We start from the raw sequence: 6,701 nt of genomic DNA on the forward strand, positions 1-6,701 counted from the left end.
TCTTGAATAGCACTAGATGACCCGTTGCGCCAATGGCGCAAAGGGCGAGAGCAAGCCAAGTTTTCAAACCATGAACGTTAGAATATTTAGGCACAAAACATATGAAGTTGTTACATTGCCGTTCTAAGAAAAGCATGAAATGAGCAGCAAGTTACATAGGTAGACCCATTGTGCTCATGGTGCAAAAGGCAATGAGTAGCAAGCTACACAAGTAGTTTCCGTTTACAATAGCTTATTTACAGTACTGATGAACATAGGTAGAATAATCATTAATGCATGTGCCATCGGTATTGAAAATAACTTCATCATCTAAGCAACTCTTCATGGTTGGCAAAAGTTATATACATAGACAGCAGTAAAAGCCACCATGCAATAGAGGAGCATAATGTTGTTCTTCACTGGTCTTTGAAAGGCATGGTACATGCCAGAGGCAATGGATGGTGCAAGCCATCTAACAGAAGGGCAAAAGAATATTACAGGCGGAAGTTCTATTGGGATAGTTATATGAACAAAGAGCTCTAAAAGGCTTGTGCTGATTAGCCTAAATGGGGTAGACAGCCATATGTAGCCTGGTTAATGAGCATCTGAATACTAAAGCATAGACCCTGCCTTTCTTCATCTTTTCTTCACCGAAGAAATTGCTCTATTTTTTAGTGATAGTAGCTCTCTTGTCCACATGGTTGATAAACCGGGTGACCACACGAGTAGGTCCAGCCTGAAACATTATCGGTAGATCATCATATGATCGCCATTTATAATGGGATAGTATTACATGAAAGAGATGAAAGTTTCTGTGAGTTTATACCATTCTTTTCCTAGGAGTGACAAATGTTTTGTTCATGTGGCAGACATAGTAAAGTCAGGTGTTTTCTTGCCTTTGATTAATTTGCGTAGGTTCTCAACATTATGGTTTGTACAGTCACTTTGTTTCCCCATTCACAATGGTTTGTGAATTCATCTATGTGTCATATGGTAGGGCCTATATGAATTTATATCAGTTGCATGGTATTCAGTATGTTTATGAGAATGTACTTACTCGTGTTGTTGGTTCTTGAGCGAGCATGACTTCCTAACGCACGCTTTGTTTGGTGCTTTGCAGTTGATCTCTATCATCAAAGAATAAACTAATAAGGTACGTATTTTGCACTGGTAGCACCTATAATTGGTGGATGAGAAGTATCTGTGAATGTTGTTGGAAAGGAAGCATGAACCTGGGATGATCGACGCTGCTCTGAAACAGTTGTATGCAGGCCATCTTCATAGTCTAGCGGCCTGTGATGCTTGCGACAAAGCAGTTGGTCCATATGTGCTAATTAATAAGGGTTCGAAAGTTAGTGTCCAGAACGCGTATAACACTAAAACTTAGACATATATTTACAATCGATATCTTTTGTAGTATCTGGCTCTTCTTTGACTATTACTTCCTGAAAACAAATAGCCAAGTTACTAATTTGTTTGATTTGACTGTCTGAATTTTTTGATTAGACATATAGAGACACACTTTTTTAGTTTTGAGCACCCACATAAATCAAATACATGCATAAAATTCAATCAGATATATTTTGGGCATGCTTCTTCAGTTTCTGAGCACAATTGTGCGTGTATAGGAGATCAACAATTATAATGATGGACAAATGGTAATAGATATGACCAAATAGTTTTATGTCAAGAGCTATCATCGATTATTTCCAAGGTTAAAGAAGGCTAAAGGACAACATATTCACTTTTAGCTTCAGACAAACAAGAATATCAATGTTGATCTAAAATAAAATAATCAGGTCTTGCTATCTTGATAAAAGAAAAACATATATAGAAAAGGTGTGTATGATTGATGGCAGAGTCATGGTGGTTTGTATTCTAATAAGAAAGCAGGAAGAAGGAATGAATTAGAAATAACAAGCCTAGGTAGAAGTTGTTATTTTGTAGATCAGAAACAGAGGCGCATTAAAATGATTTAAGCATTGCCAAGTGGGTCCTCTTCATGTAATAAGCACTTAATATTGCAGAACAGCAATTTAGTCTTCTTAACTGAGTTGTGAAAAATTCTTTCACTATCAAATTCTTATTCTGCCTTACTTGAGGTAGTCACCACAAACATAAATCAATCTCTTACCCTTTGGTTTTACGACTCCCGTCAAGCTGCATTAGCATGTTATCTATGTGAGGTCCACGCATTCAAAAATATGGCCAGCTATAATTCTATGGTCTGTTATTCTACAAAATCAGATAAATGTTTTGGAATGGCTAAAGATAACAAGAAAAACAAAATTAGTAACTTTCGGCCAACAAAGCAGAAGTCCAGGATTACTGATTTGGTGTCAGCCTAGTTCTTAAAGCACAAAGTAGCATGGCTAGAAACTACATCATTAAATGCAGTCATGAAGGAAACTTGGCAACCTAACTATAATTGCAGAAACTACATCATTTCATAGGCCAACCTGAAAGCAAGGATTCACCTTAAAAGAAGAAGGAAGCCGAACACACCCACATTATAGCAGCAACAAGAGAACTTCCAAGAATTTATAGACTACAAAAACTCACAGAAACTCCACTATGTGGGACAAACTCACAATTGGTGAGGTTGGTGAGCAATTGCACAGGGACACGGTTAAGCAAGCAAACTCAAGAACCTGATTCTAACAATCGGCAAGCGTGAGATTTTACAATTGGCGAGTGTGAAATATTATATGCTAAGCAGGCCTATTCAAGAAGCTCATTCTAACAACTACCTCTAGAAAAGTAGTCTAGAATTCATGTAACATGGGGTGTTCTTTGAATAACCGAGAAAAACAGAGGAAACAATAGAAGACGGTAAGAAATAATTTTATATTGCATAATAAGAATACTTAATGAAGCATTGGGGCATAAGAATACATAAATGACTCCATAGTTAACTCTTTAGCAATCTCTGCACTTCAATCCAAAAGTAAGAGATGCCTATTGATGATCACTTGCTACATGATGAAACATTCATACAGACATTATCACTCACTAACTGGTAAACTGGCACACAAAATACACATGCACGAGGTAATGGCTCTATGGGCGTAAAAAACATCACCGTTCCATACCTGCACACGAATTGATGAACAAAGGTGAGGGTACGCGTGGCTGGCAAGGCAGGAGGAAACATTGGCAGGTAAGGAGAGAACTGCAACCAAGGGAACCGTAGAGTGGCAGGCACAACAATGGAAGAAATTGAATAAGCTAATTCTTTTAGTGTTCAGAAGTACTGTACAAATAACCAAATGCCACCACTAATTCTTTAGCATGTACCATAATCAAGCGTCATTGGAAATTTCATTTAGCAGGGAATCTAAAAGGAGAGAGATAAATATACCAATGGACATGGAACATCCTGCTGTGCTTGTTTGCATTCTCAAATCACCGTGTTGATCTTAAATTTATTCCTGAAGATAGAACTAAGGCATCACAAAATATTTGAATGACTGGAGTGTAGAGAAATCTGGGAAGCTACATCAGTATTCAGGTTCACTCGTGAACAAAATGATATCACCCCCTACCAAATCCAGCAATAAGTTCAGTGCAGATGCACCAAACGCCAGAATTCGATCCTACCCAAGCATAAATTTGCCATTCAACAAGAGAAAATTGAAATTATGGGCTGGAGGAGTACGCACCGGGATGGTACTTCTTGACCGGCAGCATCACCATGCCATCCCCATCTTATGCATTTTTTAACAATGTCATCTTCAAATAGTAGCTAGCATCTGCAGTTTCGCAAGGAATGAATAGTCTGCGTGTGGTGATCTGCACATATTATGAACATGCATACTAAGGCATTAGTTCAAATAAATTAGTCCTATTGAATCAGTACAATACTGAATAGTGATACAAGAAAAATTGATTTCCTCTGAAGTCCCCTTGCAGGACAGTACTGCATAGTGACTAATACAACAACAACAAAGCCTTTAGTCCCAAACAAGTTGGGGTAGGCTTACATGGTGATTAATAGTCCTGTTGAATTAGTAATGTACTGTGCTGATTATTAGTCCTACCATGCAAGTACAAGAAAATCAATACAGCACTGCAAGGTCATACAAGAAAATTGGTCCTAGAAAGCTAATTCTTTTAGTGTTTAGAATTTATCACCTCAAATTTGTTAGGACCATACAGGACAAAAACATTTTCGGTAAATACAATATATGCAGAACTTGGTTCCGTTTACAGTACACATGCCTGGAAGCTTAGCTGCTTCAGTTCGCTGGGAATTACCTAGTCAATCAGGCACAATTACAGCCTGTAAAAACAACAAATAATGAAAAGAGTAAGATAAGTAAATCACAAGCCACAACAGAGTTGTAAATGTTTTCTTCATCAAAAGGTTGGCCAGGAGATGTAAGGTTAGATCCACATGGAGAAAACGCAGAAAAATAATACTCCACTGGCGGCATCATGGCCATGGCCTCGAGCGGTGGTAGGAGTGAAACAGAGGGGGATGTAGTGGATGCGCTATGGGCAGGCCGACGCCGACCTGGTCACTTGAATCTGAAGCAAGATGACTATTTTGTATGGCTAATGAAAAATTTGAATACTGAAATGTATCGAGAATTAAAGGATGTACTGCATGAAAATAGCTATACTCTCTCCCAAGCTTAGCAAATCTGGATTCAACTACACATATGTAATCTTGACCTACTGGGATCACAATCATATAAGCAATTTAAGAAAATTATATTCAGCATACATGGCAAACTTGACAAACTCCTATGCCCTCCCTGATCAATTTGCACCAAAAACACCAGAGCACCAAAAACTCCTATGTGTAGTTGAATCGAGAACTAGTGCGCACAACAGCGGCTGATGGAGGATGAGAAAGCGTCGTCCTGCAGGAGCTGCGGGGAAACAAGATGAGTGGCAGCGGCGAGGGCGGCCATGCGGTGGGGGAGAGAAGTGGAGAGGAGGAGGCGGCCCAGTGGAGACGACGAGGCCGAGACGGCGACGGTAGGAGAGGAGGCGGCGGAGGGGGTTGCGGGGAGTGACGCAGGCTAGGTCTTTTCTTCTGGCTGCTTTTCTCTTGCTGCTCGCTCGTTTTTCCTCTTTTTGTTTTCTCTCGCTGCCCACTCGCTCGCCAGCACTATTCATAGTGCTACGTGGACGCAGCGGTCCTGCCTAGCACCCCTTTCATCCTTTGTATGTTCGGTCATTGAGACCATTGATGTACCTTGCAACTTGTTGATCTTCAGTTTCAGCAAGGTTGCACATCACTTGTAGCCTTAGAAACTCCTCCGTATAATCTAAAACAGTCCTATTTCCTTGAGCACAATTTTGAAATTGGATAAATAGGATCTGGTCATAATCAGCAGGCAAAAATCTCCCTTTCAAGAGACTTTTCATTTGCCGCCAAGTTCTCACACGAGGTTCTCCTCTCAGCCTGCGCTCTTCTTGAACGCGATGCCACCATGCACCAACTCCTCCTTTCAGCTTGTATGCGACCAAAGGGACTCTATGATCTTCCGGAACCTCCATGACCTCAAAGAAAGTCTCCACTTCATAGAACCAATCTAGGCACCCTTCAATATCAACATTTCCATTAAAAGTTGGGATCTCAGCTTTCACCTTGTATGTATCCCTTGCATATGTAGGGTTGGGTACTCTCCGATATGCATAGAGATCGGCTTCTTCAAGGGCTTCCGCTTCATCATATTCTTCACCTTCAGAAGTTCCAACATAAATTGGCCTTCTTGAAGCACGTTGAATAGCATGTTATTGTGGCGGTCTTGCTCCAAGATTACCTCTCCTTTGATGGACATCTTCTTCTTTAGATGAATCTCCTTCATTGGTAGCAGGGGGAACACCCTTTCTTATCATCTCAACCAGCTGGTCAAGTCTCCGATTAAGATCTTCACGCAGCTCTTTGATTTGTTGTTCTGCAGCATCCATCCTCTTCTCCAATTGCTCCATTACTTGCTGCAGCTTGCTCTCAAAGAGAACAACAAGAACTATAGTATGGGTCAACGAGGCTCTGATGCCACCTAAAGCAGCACAAAGATTGTGGAGGAGCAACTCCACCTTGCTGCTATAATGTGTACAACACAAGTGTTGAAGGAACAGCTTCAACGTGCTGTGCTAGATATCGCTCTAGAGGCGGATGTAGGCCGATAGGGCAGCAAGAGTTCAGTCCAGAACTCCTAGGGCACAAGATCTACTCCAAGATCTTAGATAAGAACAACAAGTTCTATTACAGGTAGTGGGTACATAGTCTGGTACAAAGTAGGTGAGGACCTCTATTTATAGGGCTACGGGAAGCCTTCACATACTTCTACTTATAGCTGGAATACTCTAGAAAACATTATGTAAGTTTCACCATTCTACTCATAGCTACTCACAACTAGAAGACTCTAGAAAACAATAGGTAGGGTAGAAAAGAAAACAAAAGAAATACTACACTAGAGTGGAAGCATCTAGAAGTAGTCAAACAAATCTGACATACGGTTTTTTTCCTCATCAGATATTGTTTCTCTTCCTCGTGTTCGACCCATCACTTGGTGGGAATGTTATGACTCACTTTGACTTTTTATATGTTTCTTCTTTTGCTCATGTAACTCGACTCACTACACTCATGGTCCGCATGTTGTGGATTCTTCTGATAAGCCATCTCCCTCGACTATTATATCTTCTTTCGTTGGCAACGCACCGCCTCCAGCTTAGCCTACTTATGGCTTTCGAACTCGCCTTCT

At 40.5% G+C, this 6,701-nt stretch overlaps 1 long non-coding RNA gene across 1 annotated transcript; it reads right to left on the minus strand.

Moving 5' to 3' along the window:
• Positions 1-250: 250 nt before the first annotated feature.
• Positions 251-3,774, minus strand: LOC123132630 (uncharacterized). Its single transcript, XR_006464923.1, has 6 exons — positions 3,642-3,774; positions 3,341-3,410; positions 3,072-3,151; positions 1,212-1,309; positions 1,037-1,106; positions 251-715 (listed from the first exon to the last, which is right to left on the minus strand). It is a non-coding gene; the product is annotated as an uncharacterized lncRNA (long non-coding RNA).
• Between the last annotated feature and the right edge of the window lie 2,927 nt (positions 3,775-6,701).

Source organism: Triticum aestivum, chromosome 6A (assembly GCF_018294505.1).
Source record: "Triticum aestivum cultivar Chinese Spring chromosome 6A, IWGSC CS RefSeq v2.1, whole genome shotgun sequence".
Lineage (NCBI taxonomy): Eukaryota > Viridiplantae > Streptophyta > Magnoliopsida > Poales > Poaceae > Triticum > Triticum aestivum.